A 17,418-nucleotide genomic window follows, 5' to 3' on the forward strand; every position below is an offset into this window, starting at 1 on the left:
CCTTCTCTTCCTCCAGATCTGAAATCAATTGTCCTTTTCTGGAGGAAACCTTCCCTGAACTCCTTGACCAAGTGAGTGTCACTCTGCTATGTTCACATTGGTACAATGTATCTCTCATTTGTAGTGCTTATAGCAGTTGTAATTTTACAATAGTTTGCATGATTATTTCATTCATGTATGATACCTCTGCCAAATTTTAAGCTCCATGAAATAAAAAATTGTGTCTGTTTTTGCTCACTCTTACATCTCTAGCATCAAGTATAGTGTAGGTGTTTAATAAATAGTTATTAAAGTGAATAAATGAATAAAAATTACTCCTCCATGCTTCTCTTTTCTAATCATGCTTAGTTAGGTCTATCTCTACCTGTCTAACAAATTATCTAAGCAGAGGAGGATGCTGAAGGGAATGGTAAGGCAGCAAGAAAATCAAGTCCCACAGAAACAAAGTAAAATGGTTCATTGCAATTAGGCTTCTAAGAAGAATTCTTTGCTTCTTCCTTGAAGATGAAACTGGAATATTAAAATTGATATTTTGGTCCCAGGAAGATAAACTATAAACCATCATCGAAAATGTCTATTGTTGGAAGTTCCCTGGTGGTCCAGTGGTTAGGACTCAGCACTTTCACTGCTGTGGCCTCAGATTCAATCCCTGGTCAGGGAACTAAGATCCCACAAGCCCTGTGGCAGGGCCAAAAAAAAAATGTCTATTGTTGAGACTGGTGACTCACTTGGACCTTCCTACCTCTAAGCCATGAGAAGCCATCAAAACGTCTCTATCATCCAGGGAATCACAAGCCCCGGGTCTTCACCTGCTCTTTACTGTCTTACTTAAAGCATGAGAAGTTTCCTTTTCAAGGCATTGCTCCCTATATTGTCAAGCCTCTGGCTGGGCTGGGCTGTAGTGGTCTCGGGGGAACAGGGTCAGTGTTTCTAAGAGCAGGATATGGTTTGGGATTATACTGAAGAGGGTAATCCTGGGGAAGTAAAGGTGATTATTAAGCCAAGTATGGAACTATGACTGATGGCCAGGAATGAGTTGATGTCAATGATTACTACAGAGATGGTGGTAGCTTCTAAAGGTGGGAATCCAGTACATGGTCCAGGTATAAAAACTAAGGGTGAGGGTCTTCCCTGGTGGCACAGTGGTTTAGAATCCACCTCCAATGCAGGGGACATGGGTTCCAGCCCTGGTCCGGGAAGATCCCACGTGCCGCGGAGCACCTAAGCCCAGGAACCACAACTACTGAGCCTGCGCTCTAGAGCCCGCGAGCCACAACTACTGAAGCCCATGTGCCTAGAGCCCGTGCTCCTCAACAAGAGAAGCCACCGCAATGAGAACCCGCGCACCGCAACGAAGAGTAGCCCCCGCTCACTGCAACTAGAGGAAGCCCACGCGCAGCAACGAAGACCCAACACAGCCAAAAATAAATGAATAAAATAAATAAATTTAAAAAACAGAAAACTAACTAAAGGTGAGGGAAGATGCAAGGGATGATCCAGAATTAGATGGAGTCGACCTGGTGGGTGTTAAAGAGCAGAAAGGTATCATGGAGCAAGTAAGGCCAAGATGTGCTAGTCTGGAACACAAGATGTTGGTAAGTTGGTTTTGTTGACTATTAAACTAGATAGATTTGAGGTATTTTAATCAATGCTTGCTCCTCATGTGATGTTCTTTCCCTGATTCTTATGTGATTTTTGTCATCTTAGACACATTTAAGTAGAAAGACAAATAGAAGTAAGTTCTTAGACAGCTTATCAGTAAAGAAGCCAAGAACTGGAAGAAATTGATCTTTCCTTTCACAAAGACCTCATTCCTCACAAAAATGGAACTTTCAGTCAAGGATTGGTGCTTTACAAAAAAACAGAAAAGAAAGCATGAACTCTATCCCTTTTTTGACTAAATACTGCCAACTGATTCTGTTTGGAACTAGAAACTTCCTCTCTTTCCACATGTTAAATGCATATTTTTAAAAAATGCCATTTGGCCCCGTGGTTCCCCTGTTCTCAGTAGAAAAACAAAATGGTCAGTAATTCATTTCAACATTCAAATTTAGCTGAAAAGCTCTTGGTGATTCAAGCCCACAGATGTAAGGTGAAAGGGTTCCAGAGAGCAAGTGGAAGCCATGAGTTTTCCAAAAGTCTGTGACTTTCTTCAAAGCTTGCAGGATCCCAAGGCTTAGCCTTTCTGAGGAAGAATAACCAGTTGACAGCTGCGAGGTTCTGATCCCCTAGAAGATGAGGCCCGCCATGAGGAGGGCAGGGGCAGCTGGGCCCAAGCCACATCTGGCCGGTCTCCTGCCTGCCTTGCGGCCGTGCCCCGCTCCCCGGAGACATCCTCTGGGTGGGAGGAGGCCCGCTGCCAGAGAACACAGTCTGATGTTTTCTGTTCCTGCTGCAGGAAGTCCCCCTTCCCCTGCCACCCTCCACATCCTCAGCCTGCAAACACGCTTAGAGAGGAGAAGGGAAGCAAGGCTGTGAAAGGCAGATATCCATGGTGGGGTTTAAAGCACTTTCTCCCAGACCTTGAAAGGACACTCTAGATTCATTCATTTTCGCTTTGCTATTTCTTCAGTATTTAAGAAGCCGCTAAGAGAATTTACCCTGGAAAGACAAATTCTTGAATGCATACAGCTAGCTATTACCACAAGAACTGACTTTGAGTCACCTCTGACTTCACCTCCTACACTCCCCTCCCTGCCTGACTTGGCTGCGGCCACACAAGCCTCCTGACTGATGATCAATCAGCCAAATGCTGTCCTATCTCACAGCCTTTGCCCATCCTGGTCTTGCCCACATATCTCTAGGGCTTGCTCCCTTGCTTCATCTGGGGCTTTGCTCAGATGTCATCTGGGCAGACAGGTCTTTCCTGGCCACCGGGCTCATACCCTTATCCTACTTTATTTTTTTTCATAGCACTTTTTTACCACTTGATATGTTTAATGGTTATATATTTGTTTGTAGTACGGCTCACCTGAATAGAATAAAAGATCCACAAGAGACCTCTCTGCTATACCCTCGGCACATAGTAGGCGTTCAATAGACATTTGAGGAAGGAAGGAAGGACGGAAGGAAGGAAGGAGGGAGGGAAAGGAGGAAGGGAGAGGGAAAGGGTTGGAAGAGAGGGAGAAAGAAGAGGGGCTCAGATAGATGAACGGAGAGCTAAATGTAGTCTATGAAAGTAGACATGGGAGGCACCAAAAGAAACATTCCTGCCTCACTGTTCCCTGTGCCTGGGATAATTTACTCTGGATGGTAAACAAATATCTTGATTTTGCATTAAATCCATGCTAAATGAACTATTGGTGATGTTATTCTCTCCCATTCCCCAAACCCATGTTATCCTCTGCCTGGGTGCCTATTCTTTTGTTCTGGCCCATTAACCCAAACTATTCCCTAGCCCCTTCAGGATGGCAGCCCTGCCCTGATCCTCAGTCTGATGTCTAGAGACCCTTCTGCCTTGCTGTTCGGGACTTCCTGCCTTGTCCCCTAACCCAGCCCAGCAGCAGCCCATGCTGCTCCAAAACCCTTTCCCAATATCAGCTGATGGGAACCCCACCAGACTCCTGTCTGCTGCTCAAACAGAATGGCCTTTCCCTTCAGAGCCAACCCAGCTGCCCCTCTGGAGTGATTCAATCTCTTGCTGGATTCCAACCTCTTCTCTTGCCCACATTTGCTACTGAAGAACGGACCATCTTGCCTTGTACCCAAGTCATGATTAAAAATTATAGAAAAGAGAATTTTTAAATGACCTGGCCCATATATATCTCAGAAGGTCTGGCCTAGTTATGTGTCACATCAAGGCAAAAATGACCAAAAAAATAATTTTTTTTCCACTTACCTTCCTAAAGTGGACTCAGCTGGCCTGGTCAGGGTCCTGATCACTTCCTACTCCCAAAGATGCCCACCCCCCCACCTTGAGCCTGTCAGATCCAGAGCTGACCCAATGGACTCATGTGTGGTTCTAAGCTGAGCCAACAATAGGTGTTTCCCTCTGAGACGCCAGGAAAGGACCAGAGCTCCCCTGGACTCACACCTCTGGGTAAGGGGTGGCCCGCTTCAGCCTCTTAGAGGCCCAGCAAGACCAGCAAGTCCTCCCTGGTCTGTGCAGGCCCCTGTCCCAGACACAAACTCCCAACATTGACCTAGAACTAGCACCAGGTGGCTTTGGCCTGGAGTTTTTCTCAGCTAGACTGACTGCTCTGGGAATTTCCCAGAAAGTCTTTGCCTGAGAAACTCTTTGTCCTTCCCCAGCCTTCCCCCAGTCCAGTGAGACTGTTTATGAAGAAAAGTTGATCGATGGTGTCACAAGCTACAATCAGGCTGTTTCTCTTGAAGGCTAATCACTCGGTACTATAATCACGCAGACTGAAATTCAGGATAGAAAGTGGAGAAGAGACAGTTTGGCATCCTTGTTACTAATGGATGAATAAAAGGTCTAGTCATCCAAAAGTCCCTGAATCAGGTCTTCTTGTTCAAGAACAGTAGCAACAACGAAAATTCACTTTTAAGGTGCAAAGGAGACAAATTGAGCAAGAAACAGTTGTTAATTTCAGTTTCATCTCCCATTCGTGCTCTTGATCTGGGCTTTTCTAACATTCAGTATGCAGAGCAAGTGGAAAAAAGCTATCTGGATCATTAAAAACTGGACAAGCAGACTGAGGAGGAGTGGCCATATTTTAGTAGTTTCCTGAGTCATTATTAAATATGATAGAACATTGTCTACTTTGTTACAGATTGGATAACTAATCCCACTTCCAAGAAAGGCTTATGGTGAGCAAATGGTTTCCCTCAATTTCTCACTTTCCTTTTCTATAGCCCACTTAGCAGAGGCCCGGGAGTTGAACTGGTCAGGGGGTTCAGCAGTTCTCAAGGCATAGTACAGACAAAAGGATGGGGTTAAAAAATACTGCTCTGGGGACAAATGTATGGCCTGGCAGGAAGGATACCTTCTTAACAGTTGGGGTCCAAAGAATCTAGCAAAACTGGAGGCAACAGACCATCAGGAAATTCTAAACAAATAGATTGGGGCTGGTGTCAGAAGAACCAAATAAAGAAAGAACAGGTGGGCAGTGGCTGTCATACCAGAGGCAGGAATGACATCCTTGCATGTATTGGTGGGTCTGAACAAGCGGTACAGTGGACTCTGGTCCAAGGATGGAGGGTGGCTCCCTCTATGGTGCCTCTATATACTCTGCTGGGTAGACAAGTCTTGGCAGGGCTGTCCTGAACAGGGCCCTTGGCAGACTCCTCCTCCTAAATTTTGGAGCTCTTCTCCTCCTTTGCCTTCTCCTCTCCTTCGCCTTCCTCTTCCTCCTCTTCTACCTCCTCCTCCTCCTCTTTCTCCTTCTCCTTCTCTGCTGCTCTTCTTTCTCTTCTCTTTCTCTCCTTCCTTCTAGCTCATTCCTATGGTTTTAATAGCATCTCAAATCTCAGGCTTGAGGTCTGAGCTCCAGAATCATTTGTCCCAGGGACCACTGTCCATCTCCACTTGAATGTCTCACAGGCATTGTAAACATGAAATGCACAAATCTCTCTCACACTTCCCTCTAAAATATCTTTGTCCCCTCCTTATCTTCTCCACCTCAATAAATGGCATGCCCACTTACCTATTTCTCAACCCAGACATTCGACCCAAGTTTGGTCATTCTACTTCCAAAATAGTTTCAAAACTGGCCATTGCTTTCTGTCCTCTCTGACACTTTCCTGTTCCAAGTCACTATCCTCTTTTGCCTGGATGAGTCTCCTTGTAGCTTTTCTTGCTTCATCCAGTTCATCCAGAGTACCTTATCAAAAGATGGATACTCACAGCATCCTTTCAATGGATTCCCATGAATTCAGCAGGGTTCAAACTTCTTTCCACGGCCTAAAGACCCTTCACAATCTTGTAGTGCTCATCTCTTTAGCCTCATCTCATGCCCATGTTCCCTTCCACCAGATTCTGTGGTCTTAAACATGACAATATTTGTTTGTTTGTTTGTTTGTTTTTTATAGGATTTATCTTTCTTGCCCACCAGACTTTCTTGTTATTACTGTAAGTCCTGTTCTTAAAATTGTCCTATAGTAGGTGCTCAATAAAAATTTATCAAGCAAGTGTTGATGAATGCTACACGCTAGAGAGAAGCAGCAATCTTGCAGCAACCTGAATAGTTCTAGTAGTTAATTGTAGTATGCAAAACTGTAGTTGATTGTAGTATGCCAGGCTATGCCCTCAATCAAAATATGCATGTCCTGTGTTCCCTTCTCTCAAAGTCTGGCTTAGCAATACCAGTGAATTTAATAACCATCTGTTCTGGTCACTTACCGTAAAAGAAACTACCCCCCAAACATATAGCGGCTTAAAACAACCATTTTATCATGATCCTGTGGGTTAGGTATATTCAACCAGGACACAGTAGCAATGTCTGTCTCTGCTCTACAATGTCTTGAACTTCAACTGGAAAGATTTAAAGACTGGGAATTACTCAATGGCTGAGAGTTAAAGTCATTTCTTGGCTCCCTCCCTCACATGTCTTGTTCCTAAGCTAAAATAACTCAACAACTAAGACTGATAACAAAGCCCTTTTCTATGGCCTCTCCACATGGGGTGGCTTGCTCACAATATGGTGACCTCAGGGTAGTCAGACTCAGGGCTCCAAGAGCTCATATGCTAACAAATAAAGAGGAAAGTGCATCACTTTTTATCATCCAGAAGTCAAACAGTGTCATTTTCACCTACTTTACTGTTTAAATAATCACAAACCCACTCAGATTCAAGGGAGAAGAACATAGACTCTCTGTCTTGATGAGAAAGGGGCAAGATCACACTGTGGAAGGGTATGTGGGATGGGAGACACTGGCCATCTTTGGGAAATGCAGTCTGCTACCCGTCACATGCTATTGTTCAAATGAGGAAGTGCTATTTGCTCTTCTCTCCTCCTTATCTCTCCCGGCCTTCCTGTGTTCCTGGTCCTAATCATTTACAACATATGTTCAATATAACAAGGATGATTTGAATCCCCAGGGAGTGAATCCTCTGGTGGACTTTTCAAACCAGGCTAAAGAGAAATAGGAAAAGACTTTAAGACATGCAGCTCTAAGGAACTACCCAAAATACACCAGGTAGAGGCCCTATAGATCTTTAACCAAGATTTCTAGAGGCCACATGTCTGATGATGTCAGAAGGTCAAGTTTATACTCTCAAAAAAATACTTGCTAAGCACATACGGCCAAACCTCATAATTCAGGAATTCTATATTTGCAAATTTGCCTACTCACTAAAATGTATTTGTAACCCCCAAATCAATATTCACATTGCTTTCACAGTCATTTATAGACATGCACAGAGCAGCGAAAAATTTCAGTCACTTGATTTGCACATTGACAGCTGAGGTCGAACAAGGCAATGCTTTGCCTTCCTCATTTTTTGCATCCTCTAATACTGTAAACAAGTGTCCTTTCTGGTCCATTTAGAGCATATTTTCACATTTTTGTACTTTTTTTTTGATGATTTCACTCTTTAAAATGGCCCCCAGGTGTAGCGCTGAAGCACTGTCTGGTGTTCCTACGAACTTTGCACATTGACAGCTGAGGTCGAACAAGGCAATGCTTTGCCTTCCTCATTTTTTGCATCCTCTAATACTGTAAACAAGTGTCCTTTCTGGTCCATTTAGAGCATATTTTCACATTTTTGTACTTTTTTTTGATGATTTCACTCTTTAAAATGGCCCCCAAGTGTAGCGCTGAAGCACTGTCTGGTGTTCCTATGAACAGTAAGTCTATGATGTCTCTTACAGAGAAAATACCTGTGTTACTTAAGCTTTGTTTGGGCATGAGTTATAGTGCTGTAGGTGTGAGTACAATGCTAATGAATCAATGATATATGTTAAATAAGGTGTCTTTTAACAGACACACACATAAGACAAGGTTATATTTTGATCAGTTGGCAAAAATGTGACCAGAGGTTCACAGGAACCTAAGCTTGTATTTCTTTTAGAAGCAATCATTTAGGATTTGCTAATTCAGTATTTGTGGCAGCTTTATAGAGCATAGCTATCATGAATAATGAGTATCCACTGTACCGGGACTGTTGTAAGCCCTGGAGATGCAATAGTGAACAAAATGGACAAAAATTCCTGCCCTCATGGAGTTTACATTCTAGAAGTGAGAAGAAAACATAAGCGAAATAAATAAGTCACTAATACAGTAACGTTAGAAGATGATAAGCTCAATGGAAAATAAAGCAGGGAATGGGAGATGGAGAATATCCTGGGTAGACCCAGCTTTTTGTTGTTGTTACTGTTGTTTTTCTGGGGTTTTTTTTTTTCCAAAATGCAATGATCAATATAGTCCTAACTAAGAATCAAATGATGCTTGAGAATGTTCATGAAAGAGGTGAGGGAGCAAGCTTAGTAACTTCACGGGGAGGGCAGAAAGAATAGCAGTGCACAGGCCTACAGTGGAGGCATCCCTGACGTGTGGTAGAAACCAGGAGGGGCCTATGCACCTGCAGTGAGTCAGTAGGAGATGAGGTCAGATCAGAGAGGCTGGAAGGGTCAGCTCAGTAAGGCCCAGTAGCCCGTTGTAATGAATGGAACTTTCACTCTCCCTGAGAGATTGTAAGCAGGCCAGGTGGAAACAGCCGAGCAATTAGAAGAATATTGCAGAAATCTAGACCTGGAGGGTGGTTACGGTCAGTTATGAGCAGTGGTCAGATTCCGGATATACAGATTCTGAAAGCAGAGCCATTAGGATTTGCTGGTGGATTAGATGTGAAGCTGTGAAAGACATAATGCAGTCAAACAAGACTTCAAGGGTTTTGGCCCGAGCAGCGACAAGGACGAAGCTGCCATTAACTGACATGGAAAAAAGCTGTAGATGGAGCAGGTTTTGGAGGGGATCTCAGGGCTTCAACTGAATTGAGATGTCCATTTCGAATTGAGATGTCTATTAAATATCCAAGTAGAGATACAGTATAGGCAACTTGGTATGCAGGACTGTAATTCAGAGAAATCCAAACTGGTAATCATATACATTTTGAAGTCCTCAGCACACAGATGGAGTTTAGAGACGTGAAACTGAACAAGACCACCAAAGAATGAGTGAAGGTAGGGAAGGGAAGAGAAGAGGTTCAGGACTGAAATCCCTGGGTCACTCAATGTTAAGAGATCAGAGAAAAGAGAAGGAATGAGCAGATTGAGAAGTAGAGTCTCCTGGAAGCTGAGTGAAGAAGTACTCTCAAGAAGAGAGAGTGATCAACTGTGTTGTCATGTCCAGACGTCAGGTGGGATAAGGACTGAACTGACCGTTGAATTTAGCAACATAACAGTGATGTGCTGGCTCTCTGGAGGCATTGGGGGCAGGAGGGGAGCCCTGCTTTGTAGAGTTTGCTAATCTCCATATTGAAAATACTCATGACATAACTGATTTCAAGCTATTAATGTGATGCCACTGAATGCAGAATTTTTTAAAATTTATTTATTTTTGGCTGCGTTGGGTCTTTGTTGCTGCATGCGGGCTTTCTCTAGTTGGGGCGAGCGGGGGCTACTCTTCGTTGCGGTGAGCCGGCTTCTCATTGCAGTGGCTTCTTTTGTTGCGGAGCACGGACTCTAGGCGCGCGGGTTTCAGTACTTGTGGCACGTGGGCTCAGTACTTGTGGCTCGTGCACTCTAGGCGTGAGGGCTTCAGTAGTTGTGGCACACGGGCTCACTAGTTGTGGCACACGGGCTCTAGAGCTCAGGCTCAGTAGTTGTGGCACACGGGCTTTGTTGCTCTGCGGCATGTGGGATCTTCCTGGACCAGGGCTCGAACCCATGTCCTCTGCCTTGGCAGGTGGATTCTTAACCACTGTGCCACCAGGGAAGCCCTCGACCAACATTCTTTATTGGGGGCAGCCCAAGCACCTTGCTGGAAGCACCTGGGACCAGAGGAGGATGTCATGGTCTCTGCAGCCCAGACTCATGCTAACTTTTAAAGAGAACACATTCCGACAATGAAAAGGCAAAAGGCACATACCCTATAACCACAAAAAGTGCAGATTGGAATTAATGCAGCTCTAAGCTAAGGAACATCAAGAACTGCCAACAGCCTCCAGAAGCTAGGAGAGAGGTATGAAATGGATTCTTCCTCAGAGCCTCTGAAAGGAGCCAACCCTGCTGGCACCTGGATTTTGAACTTCTGGCCTCCAGAACTGTGAGAAAATAAATTTTTGCTGACTTAAGCCACTGGGTTGTGGTAATTTGTTATGGCAGCCCTAGGAGGCTAGTATAGACTCTTGAGATAAGAGCATTTTTCACAGACACACGAGGGAAGAAGGAAAGAAAAAGAAGATTGATAAGTGTGGTCCCTGAAGCCGACTGAAGATGGCATTCCCAGGAAAGGGGATGATGCTCTCTCTGCTGCTTCTGTCAAGTCCTGGACTTCTGATGTTGGTCCGATCCTGACTGGCTCACTATTGACTACGAAGTTTGCCTCAGAGCTGCTAACTTCTGTTCGGTTTCCTCAGCTTCCTGGTTTGACTGGTTTTTTGTTGATGGGAGCAACTGTTTGGGCAGGTTTGACCTATGTAGACAGAGTTCCTGGAATACATGTCCTCAAATATCAGAGAGTATTGAGTCATCCAGTTTTATACAAGCTGAGGAGATAAGCTTCCAAGACATAATACTGATATTTTTGGTGACGACTTCTGTTGGTCAAAAGGAACTTCCTCAGTGGCACCTAGTGGTACCTAAACTTTCCCTGTTAGTTTTGTCTTTATATGCAGGCATCAGATAAAATGCAACTGCTTTAGTAGAATTAAACGATCATCCGCTATTAACATATCAGCTCTGAGGGAAGCACCTCTCTGGTGATGAACTGTGGAGTGAGAAAGGAGAGAAAATTCTAGAGCCTAAGGAAACTATTTGGGAATGCTGGGTCCTTGCAAAGAATTGAGGAGAGAACTATAATGGAGTTGATGAGGAATGAGAATAAATCATGCTATGTCTATTTCTTTTTGTGTTGGCCCTTCAGGGACAAAAAGGGGCCATTTACTAAATTCCATAGAGCCACTTACTGAGAACCTCCTAAGGACCTATGAGCTGTGTACCAAAGCCACAAGCATGAATGGATCCATTTGTCCATCAGAGAAGAAGGCTGACTCTCAGTGCTGGAAGGGAGCATACATCGTTGTGAGTGACAGTAAAGGGAAGATAAATGAGACCGTGTCCCTCAGCTTCTGGTTGGTGATACTCCCAAGAGTGCAGCAGAGTTTTTCACATGGAGGCCTCCAAGAAGTTCTACCAGAAGGAAGCCATGGACACCAATAACAGACTAAAGGAGATCCACAGGAATCGGACTGCTCAGAGATCCAAACATAGGTCAGGGATTTGCCAAAGGGGGAAAACTGTGTCACCTTTACATAGACCATGACCCACCTACATAGGTTTCTGCCATTTCCTGGGGAAGGAAGCTTCTCTCTTTTAGAGAAATGACAGAAGCTTGATGGACAGAGGATTGGTGGAATCTTTTGGTTTATGTGGCAAGATGTTAGAGGATCTTTATCAGGCAGAAAATCACACAGTGTCTTCATGAAACCTCTTGGGTTTCACTGAGGGGATGCCTCCGGCCTCCCCTTGGCCTCCCCTCCCATTCTGAACAAACGTTGTGTGTAAAAGAGTTCATTTGGATGGAGAACCCATTGGAGGAAACTTTCTTTGAAGAAAAAGGCAACTGGAGACAGACCCCTTGGAGTCATATATTTTGCTCAGTTTTTCATTATTTGGGGATAAAACTGCTTTTAGGCCTAAGGAATTCAGCTAACTGGACAATTTTTCAGGAGTGGGCGCAGCTTTGAGAGAACAGCTTTTCCCTCCCAGTCCTCTCATTCCATCTCAGACAAAAATGTATTCAGAAAATGAAGCCAAGTGAAGCAAAGTTCAGGAAGGGGAGAAAAGTTGACATAATAGCTTCAGCGACTGCAGCTGGCCCAGGAACCAGCGCCTGATAACGAGAACTTCGGGCAAAAGAACCTGAGATGAAGAGGATGTTAGTGAGTGAAGCTGAGCCAACCACACAGTGAACTTCTGCAGGAAAATAAAAGAGGGAGTGGGGAATCCATTATAATGAATTCCTCCTAAAACACTGAGAGTTGGAGAGAATGCATAGGTTATTCAGAGGGTAACTTCTAATTCTGAAAGGTTTCAGAGAGCTTCTTACTCAAAGGAAGCTACGGGAGCCTCTGCCTGCCGAGTGTATGGAATCGCCACTTTGAAGTCAAGAGAATTTGCTTCCAAGCCTCCTGCAAAAGGATATGTGGACACAGATGGCAGGTTTGCTTTCTGGTTTAGTAAGGAGTAAATTATGTTTGTTTGATTCTCTCACTAGTCTCTGTCCCCTGCTGATATTTCCCTTGGCAGATAATGATTGCACTGACCAAGCCAAATGCAAGCTATATATCCAGAGATTCTTTATATTGTATTAACTCCAGTGAGGGGTTAGAAACCCCAACACAAACATGCTTATCACGATATTGGAGTTTCATTGTTTGAAGGGCAGATCGAACCCCGGGGCGGGGCTTAGTGTGTGGAGCAGAGGCTGAGAACAGGAACGGGGATTGGGGGGCGGGGGGTCACTCCAACTTTGCTTTTGGTCACTCTTGTCAGAGGATGGTGGGCAGACCAGAAAAATCACTGGGGTTGGGGGGAAGCCAAACAAATAAAGATTCAGTAAGGCTGAAAATGAAGGCCTTTTAAAATAAGCTAATAGGGCCAAGAAGAGACTGCCAAATGCTGCTTACTCCAACCCCACTTTATTGGCAGCGAAGCAAGTCAAATACCGGCTGTGAAGACTAGCCCTTTCTTAGAAGTGACCCTTGTTGAAAAAACATCCTGTGTTTTGCTAAGTGGTCTGTCTCTGAAGAACACTGTAAAATAGAAACTCTAGCTGTGACTTTGGCCAAGGCAGGTGGTCTCACAACTCATGAGGGGGCTGAGTCCTAAGCATTCAGAGGGAAGCAGAAAATGAAACAGACTAGAGGAGAAAGTGTGGAATTTAATGCACGGCTTTTGGGGGAGATGATCTCTGGGCAGAAGAGATCTCACTCCCTAAACCTGACCTGGACTAGGCCATCACCTCTAAGCTATTTATACTAAAACTGAATTGGCCTTGGGGAGAAGGTGTAAGGTAAATTGGATCCCCCATTGGTCCCTGGTTTTGCACCCAAAGTATTCTCTTGTGGACACAAAGGGGGTATGATCGAGTTGAAAGCGTTCATTGAATACTTTCCCTTTGTTTTAAATCCAAACATAGATTTTTAAAGTAGACCACATGTGCCAGAACCAACTATCTGAACCCACATTTGATGAGATAGCCAGCAGGGCTTCTGGGGGCTCATCCTGGGACAGTTGAGGTGGTCTTGAGCGATACTTAGAGGAGGGACATGGAAGTTATGGATGTGGGCTGAAACGTCCCTCCATTGATAAAGTTGATAAATTGAAAAACCAAGGTAGAGAATGACTCTGACATTGGGGGATAATTTCTCATCTGTGCCCAATAAGAGAAATACAATTGGGTGGATTTCTGTTGAAAGTTTCGTATGACGATTTAATATGAATTGCCTATATTCAACTTCCCCAGGAGACACTGAATTATACATACAGCTATGTAAGCTGGAAATGTCAGGAGGCTGCTCATATTAAGGAGATGCTGTAGAGAAAGACCCCTTGCGGTTGGGAGTAAGGGTTAGAGGACTTGTCGGTAAAGCACAGCATTGTGTAATGCTCATTCCTGGGCATGTTTCTGTTGCTCTCTCTGCCCTGCCCAAGCTTGAGACTCTGTCTCTTCTCAGGGATTCTAGGAGACACACCTCTGAGCTATCCTCCTAAAACTTTTGCTTCGAAACAGGATTTAAGTCATTTTAGTTTTCACTCATGGCACTCAGGATATGGAAAACTGAGTATATTTTTCACACTTCTTTCACACTTCCTGTCCTTGTACTTGTAGGTCACAAGTCTTTCATGCCTGAGATATTTGGTTATAATCTTTATGGTTTGGTATACCATACCTCACAATCCACTGAAGTCTATTCTTTAAAAATTCTAGGCAAGAACATTGCAGGACTTCCCTGGTGGCACAGTGGTTAAGAATCCGCCTGCCAACGCAGGGGACACGGGTTCAAGCCCTGGTCTGGGAAGATCCCACATGCCACGGAGCAACTAAGCCCGGGCGCCACAGCGACTGAGCCTGCGCTCTAGAGCCCGCGAGCCACAGCTACTGAGCCCGCGTGCCACAACTACTGAAGCCCGTGCGCCTAGAGCCCGTGCTCTGCAACAAGAGAAGCCACTGCAATGAGAAGCCTGCACACTGCAATGAAGAGTAGCCCCTGCTCGCCGCAACTAGAGAAAGCCCGCGCGCAGCAACGAAGACCCAATGCAGCAAAAAGTAAGTAAAATAAATAAATAAACTTATTAAAACAAAAACAAAAACATTGCAGCCCATCTTCAGTTCTGAAGGGAAGGTGGGGTAGTTCATAAAACAATTCCGTCTACTTAGTTGCTCTGAGAATCTGGATTGATACTTGGAGAGGAACATACTTGTACTTAGTCTAAGGCCTCACAGCTGAAACTGAGATACAGCCACCCTGGGAGTTTTGCAGCCAGAGGGAACGCAAAGCTACGGGATAAACCCGGTGCACATTTCTATAAGGAAGCCAATGCAGATATGCTGTGAACACACAGCTTCACCTGGCGATGGCCTCATGTTTGGCAAAGCTGCTCTTCTGAGGCTGTTTTCTTCAGGCAGCTTGAGCCGCTTCTGCCTCCCTCGACCGTGAGGTCACCATCAGCTTGACATGAGACAGACCCTTTAATAAGCCTAATGGCAAGCACCATCAAGAAGCAGAAATTCCGGATCTCAGCTATGGGATGGGTAATTGCAAGAGGTTTAACCAAAGCCTTGCAGCCACTGTGGAATATACTTTCTGCTCAGGTATTCTTGTTTTGTTTTTTTAAATAAATTTATTTATTTATTAATTTTGGCTGCCTTGGGTCTTCGTTGCTGTGTGCAGGCTTTCTCTAGTTGCGGCGAGCAGGGGCTACTCTTCGTTGCAGTGCGTGGGCTTCTTATTGTGGTGGCTTCTCTTGTTGCAGAGCTTGGGCTCCAGGCATGCAGGCTTCAGTAGTTGTGGCACTCGGGCTCAGTAGTTGTGGCTTGCGGGCTCTAGAGCTCAGGCTCAGTAGTTGTGGTGCATGGGCTTAGTTGCTCCATGGCATGTGGGATCTTCCTGGACCAGAGATCGAACCCGTGTCCCCTGCATTGGCAGGCAGATTCTCAATCACTGCGCCACCAGGGAAGTCCCAACTCAGGTATTCTTGTTTCATAAGAAAAACCATTTTTCTCCCACGCTAAGCACCATCCCACTGGATGCTACGCAGACCCTAGTCTTTGAACTACCATGCCTGGGTTCTAGAGTTGACTCTTACTCTTTCTGGGCCTCAGCTATAAAAAAGAAGCATTAAATGAGGGGATCGCTTAGGTCCCTCACAGCTTTAACTTCCTAGAATTCTAAGTACATCATGAAGGAATTTCAGGAAATATTTTTTTTCTCTGCCTATTGTTAGTTTCCTTTCCACTTTCTCCACCTTGCCCTAGATCAGGGGTGAGGATGGCAAAGGTGCTGATCTATAGCAGCAGCCTTTCCTTGATTCAGCATTCCAGATCAAAAGGGTTTGTGTGACATTTGGAATTCAACCACAAAACTCTAGACAAACTAATTGGCATCACAAGGTAAGGCAAACTTTCCCTTGTTGACTGTTACCTCCATTTTGGAACCCCTTCCCAACTCTCCCCTGCCTTGCTTTCAGAAAACTCCCTGCCTCACTAAGGGATTTAGTCCCTTAAATCTACTGCAAAACACAGCATTCCGCCTTTCTCCTCTCAAGCCCAGGCAAAATTTCTATTCCCAGAATTTTATCTCAATCAGCGGAGGATATTATGTACCAATGTAAAGCAATTCATTTTAAACACAGAGTTCAATGCCAATAAATCTCCAAATGGTCTACCAAGAAGGTAGTTATTTTTGAGGAAGAGACTTCCTGTCTCTTCTTGCCCATCATTGTGTCATCAGTTCAAAGCCCATCAAGCCTTTCCTCAACTACCCAAATTTTGCAACTGGAAATCTATACCCTTATAGAGCCAAGCAGAAAAAAACCTTTCACTTAGGGAATATGGAGGACCTCTGTTGTTATTTAACATTCATGAACGACATCCCCCAAGATCAGAGAGCAGAGCATGTCAGCATAGGTCACAGAGGAGATGAGTTTGCATGGGGTGGAGGACTGAAGGAAAAATCTAGAACCAGAGTGCCATCTGGCACGGTCCTACCTAACAGCCTAAGTGAGGAGCCCTGGGAAGCCAGGGATGGCATGAAAACAAAGGTAGAAAAATAGAGTTTGTCTAATTCTTGGGTTTGCCTCAGGTCAGCTCTGCATGTCAAAATAAACCCTGTCCTCCAGGTTACAAACACTTGTCCTGTCTCCACCTGGACTCCAAGATTTCAGTTGTCACTCCTGCTTCCCTCTTGGGAGCTTTATTCAAGCTGAGGAAAAGTTTTTGTTCTCTTGTTGATTCGATTTCACGTGTACTTATTACATCCCTGCTGTTTGTCCAGCTTGATCTCTGACTTAAAGGAACTCGAATGTAACTCATGGCACAGTTTAGTTACCACCAAGGAAAGATTTCAGGGGCTCTGGGAAAACACACAGCTCCCCAACTAGCCATCACACCTGTGCCAAACTGCCTGTCAGCCCAGTATGTGCCCCTTGCTTCTTCCTTGCAATCTTTGTCAGCCTAGCTCTCAGTGTCCATTTGGCCGAAATTATGGCAGCAGCATTAGCAGCTGGTAATGGTTGAAGCCCTCCTGACTCCAGAAATTCCCCAGGGTGGCCCACTATGGTTTGGATCTGCTGAGGAGCATGTGGAAATGTAAAGGCAAGCTCTCTAATTTCTTTCATCAGTGTCTTATAATTTTCTGCATACAGGTCTTTTGTCTCCTTAGGTAGGTTTATTCCTAGATATTTTATTTTTTTGTTGCAATGGTAAATGGGAGTGTTTTCTTAACTTCACTCTCAGATTTTTCATCATTAGTGTATAAGAATGTCAGAGATTTCTGTGCATTAATTTTGTATCCTGCTACTTTACCAAATTCATTGATTAGCTCTAGTAGTTTTCTGGTAGCCTCCTTAGGATTCTCTATGTATAGTATCATGTCATCTGCAAACAGTGACAGCTTTACTTCTTCTTTTCCTATTTGGATTCCTTTTATTTCTTTTTCTTCTCTGATTGCTGTGGCTAGAACTTCCAAAACTAAGTTGAATAAGAGTGGTGAGAGTGGGCAACCTTGTCTTGTTCCTGATCTTAGTGGAAATGGTTTCAGTTTTTCACCATTGAGAACAATGCTGGCTGTAG

At 44.5% G+C, this 17,418-nt stretch overlaps 1 long non-coding RNA gene across 1 annotated transcript in view; it reads right to left on the minus strand.

The window, feature by feature from the left end:
• The window catches only part of LOC129392640 (uncharacterized), a 126,535-nt gene that overhangs the window by 35,638 nt on the left and 73,479 nt on the right, over positions 1-17,418 (minus strand). The window lies entirely within an intron of this gene.

Source organism: Physeter macrocephalus, chromosome 12 (genome assembly GCF_002837175.3).
Source record: "Physeter macrocephalus isolate SW-GA chromosome 12, ASM283717v5, whole genome shotgun sequence".
Lineage (NCBI taxonomy): Eukaryota > Metazoa > Chordata > Mammalia > Artiodactyla > Physeteridae > Physeter > Physeter macrocephalus.